The sequence below is a fragment of the Salmo salar genome, chromosome ssa09, assembly GCF_905237065.1.
Source record: "Salmo salar chromosome ssa09, Ssal_v3.1, whole genome shotgun sequence".
NCBI lineage: Eukaryota > Metazoa > Chordata > Actinopteri > Salmoniformes > Salmonidae > Salmo > Salmo salar.
In genome coordinates, this window is record NC_059450.1 from 106207044 (window position 1) to 106232802 (window position 25759).

At 41.5% G+C, this 25759-nt stretch overlaps 1 pseudogene; it reads right to left on the reverse strand.

The window, feature by feature from the left end:
• Window positions 1–22815: 22815 nt before the first annotated feature.
• LOC106612344 (autophagy-related protein 16-1-like) overlaps window positions 22816–25759 on the reverse strand; it is a 58650-nt pseudogene continuing 55706 nt past the window's right edge.

Sequence of the window (25759 nt, forward strand, 5' to 3'; positions counted from 1 at the left end):
TGACTTGAGACTTTGGCACTCTGGCCTCTTTCTAGAGCTCCTACTTTCTGACCTGAAGATCACTGACGTCATGATTCGACCTTGCTTTTCTTCAGAGTTCCCAGTTGTCTTGAAAGCACCATAATACCGCACAAATGATCGCAATTACAGGCTACTTTGACTGACAAACTGAAAATCTGAGATCAATGAAAACAACCTTATCTTGACTCTATCAATAGCCTAGGCCTAGGTGTGTGGAGACACATATTGTATGCTACAATATGAGGTGGAAATGATAGTCCAAAAAATGCTTTCCAGTTTCACTGACTCAATCAATGATGCCAGCTCACTAGCTGGTGATGGCCTATATGCTCGTACCAAAAGCCTCTCTGTCTTGCTCTCTCTCGTTTTACTTTGTAAAACAATATTTGGAAGTTTATCAAATATTTTGGTAGCCTACAGCTAACAGATTAGAGTCTTCTCTTTTCAGCAGGAGCCATTTGTTTTCCAACCTGTGTTTTCCAGTGTTTGTAGGCTATTCGAAATATTGCGAAAGGCCAGTTTTGTCTGCATGATGTTTCTTCACTGACAGATTTGCCTCATTCCCTACAGTAGACGATGCCTTGTTATTGTGCTATTCTCCACAGCTAGGCAATTTTTAAAAAATAAGCTATTTATCCTCTGTGGCAAACTTGTAGGCTTTCTCATGATGTAGTAAGCTATTCTGAATTATTTGATTTCTTTCTGAACAGACAACAGTAACTCTATAAATTTGGCAAATCTGTCTCAATTTATCAGGCGTGCTGCAGTTCCTACAGAACACTTCGTGCGGTTATTATTCTATAAGGAAATAAATTATTAAGTGCAGTGCTGGAGAGATGAGTTGCAGGCTTATGTCTATCTGAGCAGAGGGAGAGAGATCAAAGAAAGTGAATCTCATTCTAGTTCTGTGAGAGATACAAGGAGAATTAAGGAAGAGGCAACTCGAATGAACTTTGATAGCGTTTATTAGAATGTTTACATTGCAAAAAGTGACAATTATCTTTCATGCCATGAGAGGTATTGGATCCAGCCAAATAGGTTCCAGAACGAAACAGTCCAAAACAGAGAGGTGCCTGATCCTGTTCGGGCAGGATCCGGTTCAAATTAAGCACTGGAATAGATAATTGTAATAACAGTAATTGGGGGATTGAAACCAGGTGTGTAAGACAAAGGTTTTACACACCTGGTTACAATCCCCCAATTACTTGTTCATTATTTAACCCTCTGTTCCCCCATGTTGTTTGTGAGTAATTGTTTGTATGTAAGACGGTCCGTTATGTGGGCTCGCTTTATTGTATTATATTTGTCTATTTTGAGTAAATTACGTTTATTTACTCTTATCTGCTGTCCTGTGCCTGACTCCTCTACACAAGCTACACACAGACCACATAACAACAATACTGTTATTCCCCACACTTATTTTATTATCACTTCTTCCTAATTTTGCCAGAATAATCTTATATTGGAAATCTGATAAGCCTACTTGTGTCTTTGAAAATGTAATATATGAGGCAATGCATTTTTGCGTACATTCATGTACAGGTTTGTATAAGTCATACAAATAAGCATTGGATATTAACCTCTTGACGGTCGCCTAGGATAGGGGGCGCCACAGCGCATTTTGAAAAAAATTTGTGCCCAGTTTAAACGGCCTACTACTCAAACTCAGAAGCTAGGATATGCATATAATTAATACTTGTGGATAGAAAACACCCTAAAGTTTCTAAAACTGTTTGAATGATGTCTGTGAGTATAACAGAACTCATATGGCAGTCAAAACCCCGAGACAGATGGAAACAGGAAGTGGAATTCTAAATTGCGAACTCAACTTCATCACGTTGCCTATTAATCACACCGTGAGCTATGGTTCATTGAGCACTTCCTATTGCTTCCACTAGATGTCCCCAGTCTTTACAAAGTGGTTTGAGTCTCCTACTGTTAAAACTGAATGAATGAGACGCTGTGGAACGTGGTCACACGGAGAGGGCCATCACCATTATGACGCCGGCGCCCCTGGTTACCCTCCCCTTTCGAAACGTTTTGAAACACAATGCAATCGTCCCCCTCGAATCTTATTGGCTCTCTTGTTGAAAAACGCCCTGAAGATTTATGTTATACAACGTTTGACATGTTTGAACGAACCCTAAATGGGAAAAAAATTCATTTTCTCGAAATGGCTGTCCCGCGGCCGACGGAGCATTTGGATCAGCCTTCAGACGCGCTAACAAGAACAAGCTCTTGGAACATAAAGGAGTAATTTTTTCGAACGAAAATACATTTGTTGTGGACCTGGGATTCCTGGAAGTTCTTTCTGATGAAGACAACCAAAGGTAAGGGATTATTGAAAATAGTATACAAGACTAGATGTGATATGCGATTGTTCCAAGATGGCGCTGACCTGTAACGTTAGCCTTTTTTTCAGAGTATCGCATCCCCTTTCATCGCAAAGTATGATTACCCAGTAAAGTTCATTTTAAATCTGGCATTACAGGTGCTTTCAAGAGATATTCATCTATAAATCTTAGAATGACAATATTACATTTTAAAAATGTTTTCGAATAGTAATTTAGTAAATTGTAGCTCTGTTTCATCGGATGCATTTGAGGGAAAATAGTTAGTCAACGTTACGCACCGATGTAAAATGCTGTTTTTATATATAAATATGAACTTTATCGAACAAAAGAATGCATGTATTGTGTAACATGATGTCCTAGGTGTGTCATCTGATGAAGATTGTCAAAGGTTAGTGCTGCATTTAGCTGTTTTTTGGTTATTTGTGATGCATGTGGTTGGTCGGAAAATGGCTATGTGGCTACTTTTACGATATACTCCTCTAACATAATCTAATGTTTTGCTTTTGCTGTAAAGCCTTTTTGAAATCGGACAACGTGGTTCGATTCAGGAGAGGTGTATCTATAAAACGATATAATTTGAGAAAAAAAATTGAAAAACATTTTTTATTAAATTTTGTTATGCTAATGGCGATATGATTTTTCGCTGGATGTCAGGCCGCACAGGGGTTAAATGCTCCAGGAATCCAATATACACAACAACTCCTAAACGCAACATATTTTCTCTATGTAGAGTAAGACGATGGCAAGGATCTTCAACTAGTAGGCTTAACCTCTTCGCTATAGGGGGCAGTATTTTCACTGCCGGATGAAAAACGTACCCAAATTAAACGGCCTACTTCTCGGGCCCAGAGTCGAATATTTCCATATTATTAGTAGATTTGGATAGAAAACACTCTGAAGTTTCTAAAACTGTTTGAATGGTATCTGTGAGCATAAGAGAACTCATATGGCAGGCAAAAACCTGAGAAAAAGTCAACCAGGAAGTGAATTATCTGAGAAATGTAGTTCTTCTTTCTAGTCCCTTTCGAAACTACAGTATCTGTGCTGTCACGTTGCACTTTCTAAGGCTTCCATTGGGCTCAGTTACTGAGTGGTCTGCCTAAGGACAAAGAGATTGAATATGCGCGTTCCCGCGAGCACAGTGTTTTTTTCTTTTCCTCCTTGAATGAATACACTATTGTCCAGTTGGAATATTATCGCAATTTTACATTAAAAATACCATAAAAATTGATTTTAAACAGCGTTTGACATGCTTCTAAGTACGGTAATGGAACATTTTGACTTTTTGCGTCTCGAATTGCGCTCGCGTCTTACCCTTTGGATAGTGACCTGAACGCACGAACAAAACGGAGGTATTTGGACATAACTATGGATTCTTTCTAACAAAAACAACATTTCTTGGAAGTAGCAGTCCTGGGAGTGCATTCTGACAAAGGTAATACTGGCAAAGGTAATACAATATTTCTAATACTAATTCTGAGTTTAGGTGACCCCGAAGTTGGCGGGTGTCTGAATAGCTAGCCGTGATGGCTGAGCTATGTACTCAGAATATTGAAAAATGTGCTTTCTCCGTAAAGCTATTTTAAAATCTGACACAGCGTTTGCATAAAGGAGTAGTCTATCTATAATTCTTAAAATAATTGTTATGTATTTTGTCAACGTTTATGATGAGTATTTTTGTAAATTCACCGGAAGTTTTTGGTGGGAAATACATTTTCTGAACATCAAGCGTCAATGTAAGATGCTGTTTTTGGATATAAATATGAACTTTATCGAACAAAACACATGTATTGTGGAACATAATGTCCTAGGAGTGTCATCTGATGAAGATCGTCAAAGGTTAGTGCATAATTTAGCTGTGTTTTCGGTTTCTGTGACATATACCCTTGCTTGGAAAATGGCTGTGATTATTTGTGTCTATGTACTCTCCTAACATAATCTAATGTTTTGCTTTCGCTGTAAAGCCTTTTTGAAATCGGACAATGTGGTTAGATTAACGAGAGTCTTATCTTTAAAATGGTGTAAAATAGTTGATTGTTTGAGAAAATTGAATTGTGGTATTTTTGTTGTTTTTGTATTTCGCGCCATGCGATCCCATTGGCTGTTGGCTAGGGGTCCCCATTGGCTGTTGGCTAGGGGTCCCGCTGTCCCTAGATGTAAGAAGTTAAACCACCTGAATATTTTTGAGAAATGAATTGTTATAACAAGAAACATTTTCAAACACCCAGCACTTGGGAAACATAGATTAGGGGTGGCTAATCCTCCTCGTGAGAAAGCAGGATTTCCTTCCATCCCTTTTTTTAGACATAGTTCACCCAAAATATAAAATGTTTGCATCATTACCTTGAAAGCATTTTGTCTATTTTTAGATAGTTGGTGAAATAGACAGACATGTCCCTATTTTACAAAAACAATGTCAGTCAAAGTTCTAAGAGCAATAATTTATATAACCAGCTTACTATTTATCTGCTTCTGTTTAAAATTGTGTGGTTTGAACAAGACTTCTATGTGAAAGCGTGGCAATTAACTTTTCATTATTCAAAAGCCTACTCCTCTGCAGGTTTTCACTCCTCCCTTATACTTGGTTGATGCGTTAAGGTCACTAATTAGTAAGGAGCTTCCCTCACCTGGTTGTCTAGGTCTTAATAGAAAGGAAAAAACAAAAACAAGTAGACACTAGGGGGCCCTCCATGGAATGAGTTTGACACCCCTGATTTATGATTATGGCGAAGGTGGTATGTACTGTAGAAAGTTGTGCTTGGCTCCTTTTTGTGATATAACATATCTTTATACAAATCTAGTCTAACTGTATAAAGTGCTTTACGAATGTATATGGATCAAACTGTGTGAAAATCAGACTCATCTGTATTTTGTATCGTGATGCTGGCTAACTAATTGGTACTTATTAAGGAATGTATATTCATAATAGTCTGATTCTAACTTGAACACCTATGTTGTGTGCTTTATTGCCAGGTATGTTGTAATTTATTTACTGTGTTAAATTTATTTTTTATAATGCTATCTCTGAAGCTAGCTGGTTGTTGTAGCTACTCCTATTTTCAAATCAAATTGCATTTGTCACATGCATGGTTAGCAGATGTTAATGCAAGTGTAGCGAAATGCTTGTGCTTCTAGTTCCGACAGTGCAGTAATATCTAACAAGTAATCTAACAATTCCCCAACTATCTAATACACACAAATCTAAAGGGGTGCATGAGAAGATGTACATGAAAGTATATGGATGATCGATGGCCGAGTGGCATAGGCAAGGTGCAATAGATGGTATAGAATACAGTATGTCATGAGTAATGTAAGATATGTAAACATTATTAAAGTGGCATTATTTAGAGTGCATTGTATAAAGTGACTAGTGATCCATTTATTAAAGTGGCCAGTGACTGGGTCTCAATGTAGGCAGCAGCCTCTCTGAGTTAGTGATTACTGTTTAGCAGTCTGATGGACTTGAGATAGAAGCAGCTCTTCAGTGTCTCGGTCCCAGCTTTGATGCACCAGTACTGACCTCGTCTTCTGGATAGTAGCGGTGTGAACAGGCAGTGGCTCGGGTGGTTGATGTTCTTGATTATCTTTTTGGCCTTCCTGTGACATCGGGTGCTGTAGGTGTCATGGAGGGCAGGTAGTTTGCCCCCGGTGATGGGTTGTGCAAACCGCACCACCCTCTGGAGAGCCTTGCAGTTAGAGGCTCTCCAAATTGCCGCGTGCCGCTTAGGCCGCCCATTGTGACTCGCTTGTGGGCGTGCTGGCAGCATGTTCGATTGTGGGTTAAGAATTCAGCATAGCAAGTTTGTATGAAGGTCTAGTTATTAATGGGAACATAGTAATATCCTCTAAATGCTCTGGTGACAAACTTTTCTGCCTGTTTCCAATTGTACAGATAGCTGGGAGGAACTATTCAAGTAAATACATTTTGAAATGTATTTTAAAAAATGTATTATTAGCTAACTAGCTACAGTGTAGGCTAACTCAAATGAGCTGGCTAGTTGGCTAGCTAACAGCTATCTAGCCAACTTCACATACTGTATAGATAGCAAGCTAAGTGAATTAAATATCACCATCTACCTAACTTCATATTAGCTAGCTATCTTGATGTATTTATCGCTGTAAAAAAACAAACTCAATTAATTTGTAGATAGGTAGCTAGCTAACAGCCATGGAGGAGGGTGATAGGATAGAAGCCCCAACTATCAGTGAGAGAGTAGGCTAGTATGGATAGGGCAGGTACTTTTGTGTAGTTCCTGTCCCCAGAAGTGAGGATGGGGATAACAGTAACAAAATATTCAGTGAGGTGTAATTTGACTATAATGAAGTCTGTTTCTTGTGAGGTTTTCTGTCCTCAGATAAAGAGAGCTATGAAAGCCTGGCTACATATGAAGAGCAGTGGTTCTCAGTCCTGGTCCTGGGGACTCATAGGGGTGCACATTTTTGTTTTTGACTTAGCACTGCACAGCTGATTCAAATGATCAACTCATCATCAAGCTTCAAGTGGTATTTATGTATTCATTTGTGACGCTATCCTTGATATGATCCTGTTATTGTCACATGCTACACATGTGTGCCCATGCATCTATCAATCCAATGTTATCATGATTTGTTATCAGGGATATTATATACTGCTCAAAAAAATAAAGGGAACACTTAAACAACACATCCTAGATCTGAATGAAAGAAATAATGTTATTAAATACTTTTTTCTTTACATAGTTGAATGTGCTGACAACAAAATCACACAAAAAGAATCAATGGAAATCCAATTTATCAACCCATGGAGGTCTGGATTTGGAGTCACACTCAAAATTAAAGTGGAAAACCACACTACAGGCTGATCCAACTTTGATATAATGTCCTTAAAACAAGTCAAAATGAGGCTCAGTAGTGTGTGTGGCCTCCACGTGCCTGTATGACCTCCCTACAACGCCTGGGCATGCTCCTGATGAGGTGGCGGATGGTCTCCTGAGGGATCTCCTCCCAGACCTGGACTAAAGCATCCGCCAACTCCTGGACAGTCTGTGGTGCAACGTGGCGTTGGTGGATGGAGCGAGACATGATGTCCCAGATGTGCTCAATTGGATTCATGTCTGGGGAACGGGCGGGCCAGTCCATAGCATCAATGCCTTCCTCTTGCAGGAACTGCTGACACACTCCAGCCACATGAGGTCTAGCATTGTCTTGCATTAGGAGGAACCCAGGGCCAACCGCACCAGCATATGGTCTCACAAGGGGTCTGAGGATCTCATCTCGGTACCTAATGGCAGTCAGGCTACCTCTGGCGAGCACATGGAGGGCTGTGCGGCCCCCCAAGGAAATGCCACCCCACACCATGACTGACCCACCGCCAAACCGGTCATGCTGGAGGATGTTGCAGGCAGCAGAACGTTCTCCACGGCGTCTCCAGACTCTGTCACATCTGTCACGTGCTCAGTGTGAATCTGCTTTCATCTGTGAAGAGCACAGGGCGCCAGTGGCGAATTTGCCAATCTTGGTGTTCTCTGGCAAATGCCAAACGTCCTGCATGGTGTTGGGCTGTAAGCACAACCCCCACCTGTGGACGTTGGGCCCTCATACCACCCTCATGGAGTCTGTTTCTGACCGTTTGAGCAGACACATGCACATTTGTGGCCTGCTGGAGGTCATTTTGCAGGGCTCTGGCAGTGCTTCTCCTGCTCTTCGTTGCACAAAGGCGGAGGTAGAGGTCTTGCTGCTGGGTTGTTGCCCTCCTACGGCCTCCTCCACATCTCCTGATGTACTTTCCTGTCTCCTGGTAGCGCCTCCATGCTCTGGACACTATGCTAACAGACACAGCAAACCTTCCTGCCACAGCTCACATTGATGTGCCATCCTGGATGAGCTGCACTACCTGAGCCACTTGTGTGGGTTGTAGACTCCGTTTCATGCTACCACTAGAGTGAAAGCACCACCAGCATTCAAAAGTGACCAAAACATCAGCCAGGAAGCATAGGAACTGAGAAGTGGTCTGTGGTCCTCACCTGCAGAACCACTCCTTTATTGGGGGTGTCTTGCTAATTGCCTATAATTTCCACCTGTTGTCTATTCCATTTGCACAACAGCATGTGAAATGTATTGTCAATCAGTGTTGCTTCCTAAGTGGACAGTTTGATTTCACAGAAGTGAGATTGACTTGGAGTTACATTGTGTTGTTTAAGTGTTCCCTTTATTTTTTTGAGCAGTGTACTTTAGGCGTCCACAATGACCTGGTGATGTACAAGTTTAGTTATTACATTGTCTTCCATATTCCTACAGATACCTTGTAGCTGGAGATTCCTTCAAAATGATTAACTGTAGGCAATGTGTAGGGCATTGCAGGGTTTGGTGACTAGGGCCATCTGGAGGAATTCAGGTGTGTGAAGGCTACCTGTGTCCTGCATAACATCATGAGGATGGACACGTGGACCAGGAGGGGATCTGCAGCTCGCTGCCGTGTGCCAGAGGAGAAGTCTGCTGCTCTGCAGGATGTTTCAAGGATGGGGTCCAACAACCCAGCAAGAGGCAATCCGTGTGCAGGAGATCTTCACCTCCTACTTCTTCGAAGAGGGTGCTGTTCCTTGGCAACACCATAGACTACACTATGTACAACCAAAGGCTCTTTTAAGAGTAATTCACATTGCAATAAGAATATTCTTCCATTTACTTAGCTATGTCAATTGCAGTTATTAAATTCCCAGTTTTGCTCCCTTTGATTTCTACTTCTCAGGTGAGGGTGCTGTTTAGGTAAGGGTGTGATGTCTGTACAAAAACAAAAACAGGCTATTTTAAATCGCCCATATTGAGAAAATGTAGAACAATTAGACGCCCTATAACCCACACCTACACAGTCATGTATCAATCTGATTGATGGATTGTGTTGTGCAGTAAGTAGACTCAGCTGTATAACTGTGGCTCCTTCCACCTTCAAAGAACAGGCAAGAGTGCCAACCATGGAGAATAGTAAAACACTTCATTATTTCTATAACTACGCTATATTGTTTGTCCTCGTGTGTCCGTTCATGTTTTATAGCATAAAGTACTCTGCAGCAACTTAGTGTGGTGTGGACACCAGGTGAGGCCACACACACAGATTCCTGTTGAACACGGTGTCTTTAACGACCTTATTTTTTCAAAAAGTCTCTTTCACTTCATCCCTCTCTCTTCTCCCTAAATCCTCTAGATTAAATCAGCTGTGTCGGTGCACCCCTCCCGCATCTGAACTGGCTACATAGAGGGCACAGCATGATCAGAGGTGAGAGGTCACTTGGTCAGGTCAACAGGAAGTATTATTAAAATGATGCTTTACATTGAATTACAGAAGTCCCAGAGTTAATGATCCAAGGTTAGTTCTGTATTTCACCTCCTGATTATTATGATGACTAACAATGTTCGAATAAAAAATAAAAACAAGGCTTAAACATGTCCTCTCGTCTGCAGATATGTTTTGATGTGAGATGATGCCAACCCCCAGTCCCATCACCACCTCACCCGCTTTTAAGATGCCCTTAGTCAGCCCAAAGGTTATTAGATAGAGATTAACTGGTTTTAGTATTTACATGATGCATATGAAGTGTAGTGTACTGTTTTTTTTAATTATATCTGTATATATGAATTACAAATCACCGTTTAATAGTTAAATCCTGTTTCTAGTCTAATAGTTACAATGTGTAACCATTGATAACCCAGGACCAAGATTGGTAAACACTGAAGTGTATAATTGTAATACATACATGCAGACACAGCATCATTCAGACTGGAATTGGATACTCCTGGTATTGGACATTCATACCTGAACTGCACCTTTATTTGCCAAGGTAGAGTACATGATCAGTGAATATATTAAATGTACAGGCTACAATGTGGGTATCGCATGCATGGTAATAACTACATGTATGACTTGCATCCTTGGCAAAAAGTTATATTATATTCTACTCAATCCATAGGCTTCATTAATGTCATTCAGATTGTTTTGAAGTTGATACAACTGGCTATGATAACTAAGGTTCATAGCTAGGTTCTGAACTAATATGTATAACAAACGTTTGGGTCCATACACAGATCGGCTACATAGCGACACATCCATAGGCATACAGGTATTTTTAACCTCCACTGCACAATAGCCAAGTACATAGCTAGCTCTGTTATTTCATCTATCTGCATTGCATGGCAGATATCAGCAAGAGAAGCTTACAAAATTGTGCATTCAATTTGCAGTAAATGCTTTAGCTAGCTAGATTATTTACATCCACTGTTTCACAAAATGACAGCCTGGTTTGCTGGTTGTTTCAGGAGTCCCTTAAAACAAACAACCAGAATTACAAGTTCATACTCATGTCACAACATCCATAAAGCTAGCCAGCTAGATGGCTAATGTTAGCTAGTCAGCTAGCTTGCTAAATCGCAATTTTCATAAATTAACTTTATGATAAAAAAAAATAAAAAAATGCATACTTGTTTGTCTCTACATTAACTAACATTCCTGTCAACTGTACATTTTTTGCATGATTCATTATGACCACTTACATTTGCTTCCATCCTAGTATTTTTGTCAGCCATCTTTGCTGAAGGAAGTCTCCAGCCTTGGGTCGCATAGCGTCAAATTCGTCATGGGAACCACTCGATATGATTGGTCGTCACCCGGCCGTCGCCGCTGGCAATTTGCATAAAGTTGATCTTTTTCACCGCCTCCCACGCCACCGTCGCACCGCGCGGCAACTTGTGCTAGTGTATCAAGCCCGTAAACGGGCCGCGACGGTGGCACTGTATTATTCTCAAAGCGGGCAAAGAAGGCGTTTATTTTGTCTGGAAGCGTGACGTGGCTGGATTTATTTTTGTAGTCCGTGATTTCCTGTAGACCCTGCCACATACATCTCGTGTCTGAGCTGTTGAATTGCGACTCCACCTTGTCCCTGTACTGGCATTTCGCTTGTTTGATTGCATTGCGGAGGGAATTGCTATACTGTTTATATTCAGACACATACACAGCCCTCTTTCCATGGTTAAATGCGGTGGATCGCACTTTCAGTTTTGCGCAAATGCCGCCATCCATCCATTTGAGTCTCAGTTCACGTTACAGTTAAATAGTGTTCTCGTGATGTGTATTCTTTGAAATGATTATATGTAAAACTATACGATCGTGTTATTATAGCTACATTTGTCCTTTCATGTATGATTATGACGAAGATGGAGGAATGTAAATCCATAATCATCTGATTGTAATTTGAACACCTACGTTGTGTACTTTTTTGCTAGACTACAATAAACGGGGCACTAGCCTCAACCCGATGATCCTGTGGTGTGCGTCTCAGTCCTGCAAAGTAGCAACAGTCAAGAATCAATGGTTTACACAAGCAAAATCTCAATTTGAAAATCACCAATCCTGTTCCACAATCTCTTCACACTCCCACTAAACCACCTGTTAGGGCTAGGGGGCAGTATTGACACGGCTGGATAAAAAACATACCCAATTTAATCTGGTTACCACTCCTACCCAGTAACTAGAATATGCATATACTTATTACATATGGATAGAAAACACCCTAAAGTTTCTAAAACTGTTTGAATGGTGTCTGTGAGTATAACAGAACTCAAATGGCAGGTCAAAACCTGAGAGATTCCTTTACAGGAAGTGGCCTGTCTGACCATTTCTTGAACTTCTTTTCCATCTCTATCATTTACTAAGGATCTCTGCTCTAACGTGACACTTCCTACGTCGTCCATAGGCGCTCAGAGCCCGGGAAAAACCTGAATGTCGTCATCCCAGCCCCAGGCTGAAACACTTGATCGCCTTTCTCAAGTGGCCGATCAAGGGACTCTGGGCTTACGCGCGACCCGACCGCCCCCGCCTTTGTGATTTTTTTCCTCTGTTTGCCGAAAAGGAGCTTCCCTGTCGGAATATTATCGCTTTTCTACGAGAAAAATGGCATAAATTGATTTTAAACAGCGGTTGACATGCTTCGAAGTACGGTAATGGAATATTTAGAATTTTTTTGTCACGAATTGCGCCATGTGCGCGACCCTGATTTACCATTTCAGATAGTGTCTGGAACGCACGAACAAAACGCCGCTATTCGGATATAACGATGGATTATTTTGGACCAAACCAACATTTGTTATTGAAGTAGCAGTCCTGGGAGTGCATTCTGACGAAGACAACAAAAGGTAATCAAACTTTTATAATAGTAAATATGATTATGGTGAGTGCTAAACTTGCCGGGTGTCTAAATAGCTAGCCCGTGATGCCTGGGCTATGTACTTAGAATATTGCAAAATGTGCTTTCACCAAAAAGCTATTTTAAAATCGGACATATCGAGTGCATAGAGGAGGTCTGTATCTATAATTCTTAAAATAATTGTTATGCTTTTTGTGAACGTTTATCGTGAGTCATTTAGTAAAATGTTAGCGAATTCCCCGGAAGTTTGCGGGGGGTATCCTAGTTCTGAACGTCACATGCTAATGTAAAAAGCTGGTTTTTGATATAAATATGAACTTGATTGAACAAAACATGCATGTATTGTATAACATAATGTCCTAGGGTTGTCATCTGATGAAGATCATCAAAGGTTAGTGCTGCATTTAGCTTTCTTCTGGGTTTTTGTGACATTATATGCTAGCTTGAAAAATGGGTGTCTGATTATTTCTGGTTTGGTACTCTGCTGACATAATCTAATGTTTTGCTTTCGTTGTAAAGCCTTTTTGAAATCGGACAGTGTGGTTAGATTAACGAGAGTCTTGTCTTTAAATAGCTGTAAAATAGTCATATGTTTGAGAAATTGAAGTAATAGGATTTTTAAGGTTTTGAAAATCGCGCCACAGGCTTCAAGTGGCTGTTACGTAGGTGGGACGAATTCGTCCCGCCTAGCCCAGAGAGGTTAACACTTTATCCTAGGTCAGAATCTTTACTCAGAGACGCTTGATTCCTACAGCCCCAGACCTCAACACATCCAGAATACTGCAGCCAATCTGCATGTTACTACTTTTTTTATACGCAATTTACATACAGCAAGTTTGCTGCAACATGGCCATTGTGGTTTGCCAGTATATTAGCATAGGGTGTCATTTACTCTAAAAGTATGTCTAAAACACGTTATGGAACTTTCCAACAAACTAATGCAGGCAAAAATGTCATCTGAAAGGAAAATGGACAACAATTCTATGGATACAAGGACTTAGTCCATGAGATCAACATGATAGTTTTGTACTGTGGAACTGAACACTTGGTAAAGATATTTTAAATATACATACTTATGTTGCGCTGATGGGGTTGGACAGTTCAACTAAGCTCATGAGGCATTTCATTCAAGTTATTTACCAAGAATCCACAGGTATACCATTAATTGAAATTACTGTACATATCGCAATTGGACTTTTAGGGATCCAATATTTCTGACAAACTACTTCTGACATGCAATCCTTAATCGCTCGTGGACAGACCTACATAAACATAACTTCTAGTACCATAGAATCTGTCACCATCCTATGGGATGCGTGAGATAACAAGCAGCATCAGTGCTGGTTCTTGGATTTTCGTCACTGGTTATTTGGACGTATCAGGATTGGGCGAAGGCAGTGCTTAAACTGCTTCGCCTCGACAGATGATAACATAGGCTGACTTTCCTTTGCAAGGGTGGAGACTTCACAAACCGGACATCTTGATTTCTAACATGCTTACCAGCACCCAATTGAGCATCAGAACAAATCACGGATCATTTTAGTTCTGGGTTAACCGAGATTATGCAACAATTACACAATTTGTGGAAAATGTCTGTTTGTATGGTTTCCCTAACATTTTATGGAGAATATGATATGCCTAGATATTCTCTCATATTGCTAATTGTAGTAGCTCTAGTTTCAGTTAGTGCACATTACTGCCATGATTGTCATTGTATTGACACGTCATCTGTAATTCAGCTCCCATCTGCCTAACCCCACCCAAAAAGAATAACACCCAGAAATGTTTCCACACTTTCTCAGTGTGCATACATTAACACAAATAAAATGTTGCATATAAATATATAATTTAAGCTTTACAATTCTTGCTGATAGCAGAGGGGACTGCTGATCAGCAGCTTACCAAGCACATTTCAAAACCAACCTCCCCTTCCCCTGTACACCATGGTTGCACTACAAACACGTTATTTTTACACCCTCAGCCCTTGCGCTAGCCACTTTCCCTCGGGGGAAATACCCATCGAAACAGGATTCAGTTTGATTGCCATCTAAAGTGGCGGTCCAATTCACAAACCTTGCCCCCTCGGCCGCCAATTTACCTTGAGGGAGCGAGTGAAGAACTTTGGTCACTTGTGGGGTTGAGATGACCCACAATTCAATGCAAACTGTAGTCCCGTGTCAAACTGATGGCCGTGAAGTGTCAAATTTAATCAACACTGCTATATTTTCGGACAAAATGACGCTAGCTTGCTTAAAAATATAGATTTACATTGATTTTAGCGTTGGCAAATTGGTTTAGTCTTGTAGAGGAGCCTATAAAAACGTAGCTAGCTTCAAATACATTTTTGGGGAATTCTGAAATGTATTAGTTTTATTCCAACAAGCCAGCTATGGGTAACTATAGCTAGCTAGCCACATTAGCTCGCTAGGTGCATTAATAGCTTCAGGTTGGTTATTTTTAAGCTCAACTTCAAGATTTTCACCAAGGACATTGCCTCTCCGATCATCACACTCCCTCACTTGGGCAAGGGACATTGAAGGTACACTCTGATGTGACGATGTAAAATGTCATTAAAAGGGCTAAGGGTTTAGGGCCGAAGGCTGTCAACTTGGAGTTAGGACTGCAGCCCACGATTGAAGTTTGGAGTTAGCAAGTGGGAAGGAGTAAAGACTCATGGGTCTTGTTTATTAGGGCATGCAACAAACGTTTTAAAAACAGGAAATGAAAATGAGTTATTGGACAAGTCCAGGTAGTTCCTCCCTGTTTCAATCAGGTTTTCTGTTTGGTGCCTACAGAACATGACCCTGAAGAGGGCAGGACATGCTGGCCTCAGTTTCAATAGAAAACCCTTTAAAAGGAGAGAATCCCCTGTTCATTCTTATCAGTGCCTTGTATCCTCCAGGGCATAAAATGTCTCAGATCAGTTTTGCCTTTTAGAACATAATGGATATGAACGGGGTGAACTGCTCCTAGATCAGCACCCCTACTCAGATGCTTTATGACTACGCCCCTGCTAAACTGTAATGAACAAAAATATAAACGCATCATGCAACAATTAAAGATTTTACTGAGTTACAGATCATAAGGAAATCAGTCAATTTAAATAAATTCATTAGGCCCTAATCTATTGATTTCACATGACTGGGAATACAGATATGCAGCTGTTGGTCAAAGATACCTTGAAATAAAATGGGCCTCAGGATCTCATCAAGATATTTCTGTGCATTAAAATTGCTATCGATAAAATGCAATTGTGTTTGTTGTCCGTAGCTTATGCCTGCCCATACCATAACCCCACCGTCACCTTGGGGCACTCTGTTCACACAGTTTACAAAACATGGGACCAACACTTGACATGTTGCATTTATATTTTTGTTGAGGTGAGTCAGATAGTGACCATTCCATTATTAATGAATGATATAAACTTTCCTGGGCCACACTTACTGATCAATGGCACCAGTTATTGAAAAAACACAACTAACAAAGCTAAACACATGACGCCATCCAACTTCAAACATTACCTTCTACTTTTCCCCTCAGGAAAAATTACAAGCGCAAATGTGGGTGCTTTCAGTGGAAGTGTATATTAAAGGAGGATCAATGAGATGGCCAGCTAACTTTGATAAACATAAATAACTACAGATTTTCTGGTTCACTAGGAAAGCTAAACAAAGATAAATATTTCAATCATACCATGCCTTTCTCAAGCTTATCTTTCTAGAAATAAATACGTTTTCAGAATATTTAGGCAAGTTAGCAGGCTAAAGCATTTATCTTGCTTTGTAGTATAACCCTCAGGCCTCAACGTTGTGGAACGTTCAGATAGAAATATGTAGAACATGGCTCTGACATATTGAAGCAATTAATCATTTAGAATCTATTTATGTTATTCCTACCTGCAATGTTTCACTACTGAACCTGGCCCTTTGTCAGCAGATCCCATTGGACCAGGTGATCCTTGAGGGACAGGGGTTCCCTGCCCATGTGGCAAAATAAAAATATTTAGATACAAGTCATTCATATTTAGAACAGCATCATGTAAAGCTGAACCACGTCATGTGTGTCAACAAGTCCATTGTAGTGAATAAGACAAACAAAAACAACATGTAAGTGTTGAGTGGAGCTAATCCACAGTCTCTGGGGGACTACAGTATCTGTTTAGCGTCTTTGGCAGATGGGGTCAGCTTTAGGCCAACAGACACAAATACATTATGTACAGTTTACATACACCTCGTCTTAGGTCAGTTAGGATCACCACTTTATTTTAGGAATTTGAAATGTCAGAATTGTAGAGAGTGATTTATTTCAGCTTTTACTTATTTCATCACATTCCCAGAGAGTCAGAAGTTTACATACACTCAATTAGTATTTGGTAGCATTGCCTTTAAATTGTTTAACTTGGGTCAAACATTTCAGTTAGCCTTCCACAAGCTTCCCACAATAAGTTGGGTGAATTTTGGCCCATTCCTCCTGACAGAGCTGGTGTAACCGAGTCAGGTTTGTAGGCCTCCTTGCTCGCACACACTTTCAGTTCTGCCCACAAATTTTCTATAGGATTGAGGTCAGGGTTTGTGAATGCCACTACAATACCTTCACTTTGTTGTCCTTAAGCAATTTTGCCACAACTTTGGAAGTATGCTTGGGGTCATTGTCCATTTGGAAGACCCATAAAAAAATAAATATATACTGCTCAAAAAAATAAAGGGAACACTTAAACACATCCTAGATCTGAATGAAATAAATAACCTTATTAATCTCTATGGGCTAGGTGGGACGCTTGCGTCCCACCTACTCAACAGCCAGTTGAATCCTGTGGCGCGTTATTCAAATCCTTAGATATGCTATTACTTCAATTTTTCAAAAATATGACTATTTTACACCATTTTAAAGATAAGACTCTCGTTAATCTAACCACACTGTCCGATTTCAAAAAGGCTTTACAACGAAAGCAAAACATTAGATTATGTCAGCAGAGTACCGAGCCAGAAATAATCAGACACCCATTTTTCAAGCTAGCATATGTCACATAAACCCAAACCACAGCTAAATGTAGCACTAACCTTTGATGATCTTCATCAGATGACAACCCTAGGACATTATGTTATACAATACATGCATGTTTTGTTCAATCAAGTTCATATTTATATCAAAAACCAGCTTTTTACATTAGCATGTGACTAGCATGTGACTAGCATTCCCACCGAACACTGCCGGTGAATTTACCAAATTACTCACGATAAACGTTCACAAAAAGCATAACAATTATTTTAAGAATTATAGATACAGAACTCCTCTATGCACTCGATATGTCCGATTTTAAAATAGCTTTTCGGTGAAAGCACATTTTGCAATATTCTCAGTAGATAGCCCGGCATCACAGGGCTAGCTATTTAGACACCCAGCAGGTTTAGCACTCATCAAAGTCAGATTTACTATAAGAAAAATGTTCTTACCTTTGTTGTCTTCGTCAGAATGCACTCCCAGGACTTCTACTTCAATAACAAATGTTGGTTTGGTCCAAAATAATCCATCGTTATATCCAAACAGCGGCGTTTTGTTCGTGCGTTCTAGACACTATCCTAAAGGCTAAATAAGGGTGACGAGCATGGCGCAATTCGTGACAAAAGAATTCTAAATATTCCATTACCGTACTTCGAAGCATGTCAACCGCTGTTTAAAATCAATTTTTATGCCATTTATCTCATAAAAAAGCGATAATATTCCGACCGGGAATCTGCGTTTAGATAAACAGACAAAGGAAAAGAAACCATTCGGTCGAAGCGGGCACGCGCCTAAGCCCATAGTACTCTGAGTGGCCACTTGCCAAAAGCGATAAAGTGTTTCAGCCAGAGCCTGCCTCGATATCGTTCAACGTTTTCCCGGGCTCTGAGACCCTATGGAAGACGTAGGAAGTGTCACGTTATTGCACAGATCCTGAGTCTTCAATAAAAAGAGCCACGATGAAACACTACTTCTCAGACAGGCCACTTCCTGCTTGAAATCTTCTCAGGTTTTGGCCTGCCATAGGAGTTCTGTTATACTCACTGACACCATTCAAACAGTTTTAGAAACTTTAGGGTGCTTTCTATCCAAAGCCAATAATTATATGCATATTCTAGTTACTGGGCAGGAGTAGTAACCAGATTAAATCGGGTACGTTTTTTATCCAGCCGTGTCAATCCTGCCCCCTAGCCCTAACAGGTTAAATACTTTTTTCTTTACATAGTTGAATGTGCTGACAACAAAATCACACAAAAAGAATCAATGGAAATCCAATTTATCAACCCATGGAGGTCTGGATTTGGAGACACACTCAAAATTGAAGTGGAAAACCACACTACAGGCTGATCCAACTTTGATGTAATGTCCTTAAAACCTGTTTAGGATAGGGGGCAGTATTGACACGGCTGGATAAAAAACGTACCCGATTTAATCTGGTTACCACTCCTACCCAGTAACTAGAATATGCATATACTTATTACATATGGATAGAAAACACCCTAAAGTTTCTAAAACTGTTTGAATGGTGTCTGTGAGTATAACAGAACTCAAATGGCAGGTCAAAACCTGAGAGATTCCTTTACAGGAAGTGGCCTGTCTGACCATTTCTTGAACTTCTTTTCCATCTCTATCATTTACTAAGGATCTCTGCTCTAACGTGACACTTCCTACGTCGTCCATAGGCGCTCAGAGCCCGGGAAAAACCTGAATGTCGTCATCCCAGCCCCAGGCTGAAACACTTGATCGCCTTTCTCAAGTGGCCGATCAAGGGACTCTGGGCTTATGCGCGTGACCCGACCGCCCCCGCCTTTGTGATTTTTTCCTCTGTTTGCCGAAAAGGAGATTCCCTGTCGGAATATTATCGCTTTTCTACGAGAAAAATGGCGTAAAAATTTATTTTAAACAGCGGTTGACATGCTTCGAAGTACGGTAATGGAATATTTAGAATTCTTTTGTCACGAATTGCGCTATGCGCACGACCCTTCTTTACCATTTCGGATAGTGTCTGGAACGCACGAACAAAACGCCGCTATTCGGATATAACGATGGATTATTTTGGACCAAACCAACATTTGTTATTGAAGTAGCAGTCCTGGGAGTGCATTCTGACGAAGACAACAAAAGGTAATCAAACTTTTATAATAGTAAATATGATTATGGTTAGTGCTAAACTTGCCGGGTGTCTAAATAGCTAGCCCGTGATGCCTGGGCTATGTACTTAGAATATTGCAAAATGTGCTTTCACCAAAAAGCTATTTTAAAATTGGACATATCGAGTGCATAGAGGAGGTCTGTATCTATAATTCTTAAAATAATTGTTATGCTTTTTGTGAACGTTTATCGTGAGTAATTTAGTAAAATGTTAGCGAATTCCCCGGAAGTATGCTAGTTCTGAACGTCACATGCTAATGTAAAAAGCTGGTTTTTGATATAAATATGAACTTGTTTGAACAAAACATGCATGTATTGTATAACATAATGTCCTAGGGTTGTCATCTGATGAAGATCATCAAAGGTGAGTGCTGCATTTAGCTGTCTTCTGGGTTTTTGTGACATTATATGCTAGCTTGAAAAATGGGTGTCTGATTATTTCTGGCTTGGTACTCTGCTGACATAATCTAATGTTTTGCTTTCGTTGTAAAGCCTTTTTGAAATCGGACAGTGTGGTTAGATTAACGAGAGTCTTGTCTTTAAATAGCTGTAAAATAGTCATATGTTTGAGAAATTGAAGTAATAGGATTTTTAAGGTTTTGAAAATCGCGCCACAGGCTTCAAGTGGCTGTTACGTAGGTGGGACGAATTCGTCCCGCCTAGCCCATAGAGGTTAAAACAAGTCAAAATGAGGCTCAGTAGTGTGTGTGGCCTCCACGTGCTTGTATGACCTCCCTACAACGCCTGGGCATGCTCCTGATGAGGTGGCGGATGGTCTCTTGAGGGATCTCCTCCCAGACCTGGACTAAAGCATCCGCCAACTCCTGGACAGTCTGTGGTGCAACGTGGCGTTGGTGGATGGAGCGAGACATGATGTCCCAGATGTGCTCAATTGGATTCAGGTCTGGGGAACGGGCGGGCCAGTCCATAGCGTCAATGCCTTCCTCTTGCAGGAACTGTTGACACACTCCAGCCACATGAGGTCTAGCATTGTCTTGCATTAGGAGGAATCCAGGGCCAACCGCACCAGCATATGGTCTCACAAGGGGTCTGAGGATCTCATCTCGGTACCTAATAGCAGTCAGGCTACCTCTGGCGAGCACATGGGGGGCTATGTGGCACCCCAAAGAAATGCCACCCCACACCATGACTGACCCACCGCCAAACCGGTCATGCTGGAGGATGTTGCAGGCAGCAGAACATTCTCCACGGCGGCGCCAGACTCTGTCACATGTGCTCAGTGTGAACCTGCTTCATCTGTGAAGAGCACAGGGCGCCAGTGGCGAATTTGCCAATCTTGGTGTTCTCTGGCAAATGCCAAACGTCCTGCACGGTGTTGGGCTGTAAGCACAACCCCCACCTGTGGACGTCGGGCCCTCATACCACCCTCATGGAGTCTGTTTCTGACCGTTTGAGCAGACACATGCACATTTGTGGCCTGCTGGAGGTCATTTTGCAGGGCTCTGGCAGTGCTTCTCCTGCTCTTCCTTGCACAAAGGCGGAGGTAGCGGTCTTGCTGCTGGGTTGTTGGCCTCGTCCACATCTCCTGATGTACTGGCCTGTCTCCTGGTAGCGCCTCCATGCTCTGGACACTACGCTGACAGACACAGCAAACCTTCTTGCCACAGCTCGCATTGATGTGACATCCTGGATGAGCTGCACTACCTGAGCCACTTGTGTGGGTTGTAGACTCCGTCTCGTGCTACCACTAGAGTGAAAGCACCACCAGCATTCAAAAGTGACCAAAACATCAGCCAGGAAGCATAGGAACTGAGAAGTGGTCTGTGGTCCCCACCTGCAGAACCACTCCTTTATTGGGGGTGTCTTGCTAATTGCCTATAATTTCCACCTGTTGTCTATTCCATTTGCACAACAGCATGTGAAATTTATTGTCAATCAGTGTTGCTTCCTAAGTGGACAGTTTGATTTCACAGAAGTGTGATTGACTTGGAGTTACATTGTGTTGTTTAAGTGTTCCCTTTATTTTTTTGAGCAGTGTATATTTCACCTTTATTTAACCAGGTAGGCCAGTTGAGAACAAGGTCTCATTTACAACTGTGACCTGGCGATTTACAATTTGTGACCAAAATGTAATTTCCTGACTGATGTCTTGAGATATTGCTTCAATATATCCACATAATTTCCCCTTCCTCATGATGCCATCTATTTTGTTAAGTCCACCAGCCCCTCCTGCAGCAAAGCACCCCCACAACATGATGCTGCCACCCCCGTGCTTCACGGTTGGGATGGTGTTCTTCGGCTTGCAAGCCCCTCCCTTTTTCCTCCAAACATAACGATGGTGATTATGGCCAAACAGTTCTATTCTTGTTTCATCAGACCAGAGGACATTTATCCAAAAAGTACGATCTTTGTCCCCATGTTTAGTTGCAAACCGTAGTCTGGATTTTTTTATGGCGGTTTTGGAGCAGTAGCTTCTTCCTTGCTGAGCGGCCTTTCAGGTTATGTCGATATAGGACTCGTTTTACTGTGGATATAGATACTTTTGTACCCGTTTCCTCCAGCATCTTCACAAGGTCCTTTGCTGTTGTTCTGGGATTGATTTGCACTTTTCGTACCACAGTACGCTCATCTCTAGGAGACAGAACCCGTCTCCTACCTGAGCGGTATAACGGCTACATGGTCCCATGGTGTTTATACTTGCGTACTATTGTTTGTACAGATGAACGTGGTACCTTCAGGCGTTTGGAAATTGCTCCCAAGGATGAACCAGACTTGTGGAGGTCTACAATTGTTTTTCTGAGGTCTTGGCTGATTGTTTTGATTTTCCCATGATGATGTCAAGCAGAGGCGCTGAGTTTGAAAGTAGGCCTTGAAATGCATCCATAGGTACACCTCCAATAGGCTAATTTACATCATTTGAGTCAATCAGAAGCTTCTAAAGCCACGACAACATTTTCTGGAATTTTCCAAGCTGTTTAAAGGCACAGTCAACTTAGTGTATGTAAACTTCTGACCCACTGGAATTGTGATACAGTGAATTATAAGTTAAATAAATCTGTCTGTAAACAACTGTTGCAAAAATGACTTGTGTCATAAACAAAAGTAGATGTCCTAACCGACTTGCCAAAACTATAATTTGTTAACAAGAAATTTGTGGAGTGGTTGAAAAACAAGTTAATGACTCCAACCTAAGTGTATATGTTAACTTCCGACTTCAACTGTAGATTACAACATACTGTAAATGCTTTTATATAGTGGGGAATCATGCCAGCTCCAAACAAAATGTTTCTTGCAACTTCCTGAACTATGCATCCCTCCAGAACACAGCCCAGCATTTCATCCCTGGAATCAAGGTGAGCTGACCAATAAATGGGTCTAGTAGTTCATCGATCAAGTACAGAGTTCTGAAGACGACCAGCACTAGCTGTAGACCTCCAAGACCGGAACTTTGCATTCTTTTAATGCCAACAGTGACTGATGGGACATAACACTGAACACCTGAATAAATACTATCAGGCAGATGTGTGCCAAGTGTGGGTTGACTCCATTGTCTAGAAAATTGTCGACATCTCAAACAGAGCATTCCCTGTTTAACTGTTACATAGAGGGCATGTTCATTGTGATTGGCACATGAGTTTATGGAGAATTGTGTGTAGTCTTGTCCACAACATGTCTTCCACAGTCCTTACAGCAGTGTTTTTCAATCCCATGGACCCACGCCTTTTCTCTACTACTTAAGTACTTGATGTGATGTGTTGGTGCAGAGCTATAAGGACCACCTAACAGGCCCTGTGGGTAGCCATGACAAGGTTTGAAGAGCACTGAATTACAGTATTAAATGACTCCTGACAACCTCAATGCTCGGCAATTGGATAGGATTAAATGTTTATAAAGTGTGAATCAAAACGGACATCCCCATTCAAGTCAATGATACGCCCATTCTATTTCTGTGCATTTAATTCTATCAGATGGCTGGAATCCGATCAGATAGCTTTTGAAAAACTGGGCCCAGGAGAAGCAGACAGACTTCAACATTAAAAGCCTATGCCCACCCCAAGGTCATGTAAAACTAACGACGTGTCCAATTGCAGCTCTAAAAACAGACAATCCAGCTCTGGTTATAGTGGCAATTTGGCAGAAACTATAACTCACTCGCCTTGGTTGGATATAATTTGAAATGGATATATGATAGCGTTTTACTTAAAGAGAACTGCCTTCATGGCTCTTCCACTGACACTTCCAACTGGACACCAACTAATTCTCTGCTGCCCACCCATGGGCCACCAGATGACCTCCTTCCTATAGGCAAGCCACCCCACACGCATTTGAGCACAGAATGGTCCAATGCCAGTGAGGGAAAGTAATGGGGGCGATTGGACATTAGAGGGTGGGGCTAGGGAACCCGTTGCCCAGTCTGTGTCTCCATTGAACAGTCCAGACAGACAGCCAGCCAGTCACCCAATGGCAGAGGGCTAGAGCAGAGCCAATCACATGTCGGACCAGAGCACGGCCTTGCTGCCTTTCTCCACACTGACCACGTAGGCTCCCGACGGTGACCAGGACACAGAGTTGATGGCCAAGCTGCGAGAGAAGAGAAAACAGAACGTTAGAATTGAGCAGGACGGCAGAACAGGAGTTTCAGGTAGAAGGTAGGTACCCCTTACCTCAGATGGAAAAAATTTCCCTTCCTTTCATCTGTGCCATAATGGCTTCTTTGACAGCATGGGCAGCACCAGAGGATTTTCAAAAAAAAATGTCCCTCCCCAATTTCATGATATCCAATTGGTAGTTAGTCTTGTCCGTAGGGGATTTGCAGCGATGGCCCTCGACCTTCGCCTCTCCCGAGTCCCATGTGCCCTTTGGAACACGACCCTGCCAAGCCACACTGCTTGATTAACCCGGAAGCCAGCCGCACCAATGTGTCGGAGGAAACACCGTCCAGCCGGCGAGAGACGTCAGCTTACAGGCACCCGGCCCGCCACAAGGAGTCGCTAGAGCAAAGAAATCCTGGCTGGCCAAACCCTCCCCTAAACCTGGGCCAAATTGTGCGTTGCCTCATTGGCCTCCCAGCCACTGCCGGTTGTGACACAGCCTGGGATCGAACCCAGGTTCGTAGTGACACTAAGCACTGCGATGCAGTGCATATATCGACTTGTTGACTGCTCGATCCACACAGCAAACATTGTGGGCTAGTTTAGGAATGCTGTGTTGCACGTATAGTGCAAAATTTAACGTGACGTCATTACGGCATGTACATACATTATATTGGTACGCACGTCAGCTTTGACATCGGTTTTAAACATCAGAGCGTTAAACTAGACAATGGCCGATACCGATGTTGGTATTTTTAGCTAATATTGGCCGATTCCGATATATCGTGCATCCCTACTATAATCCATACCTGTTTAACCTCTTACATCTAGACGTTCCGCGTCCGCTAGCGGAACACCTGCTCCAATATCCAATGATGGGCGTGGCGCGAATTACAAATTCCTCAAAAATACGAAAACTTCAATTTTTCAAACATATGACTATTTCACAGCATTTTAAAGATAAGACTCTCCTTTATCTAACCACACTGTCCGATTTCAAAAAGGCTTTACAGCGAAAGCAAAACATTAGATTATGTCAGCCGAGTACCCAGCCAGAAATAATCAGACACCCATGTTTCAAGCTAGCATATGTCACAAAAACCCAGAAGACAGCTAAATGCAGCACTAACCTTTGATGATCTTCATCAGATGACACACCTAGGACATTATGTTATACAATACATGCATGTTTTGTTCAATCAAGTTCATATTTATATCAAAAAACAGCTTTTTACATTAGCATGTGACGTTCAGAACTAGCATACCCCCCAAAAACTTCCGGGGAATTTACTAACAATTTACTAAATTACTCACGATAAACGTTCACAAAAAGCATAACAATTATTTTAAGAATTATAGATACAGAACTCCTCTATGCACTCGATATGTCCGATTTTAAAACAGCTTTTTGGTGAAAGCACATTTTGCAATATTCTAAGTACATAGCCCAGCCATCACGGGCTAGCTATTTAGACACCCGGCAAGTTTAGCCTTCACCAAAATCAGA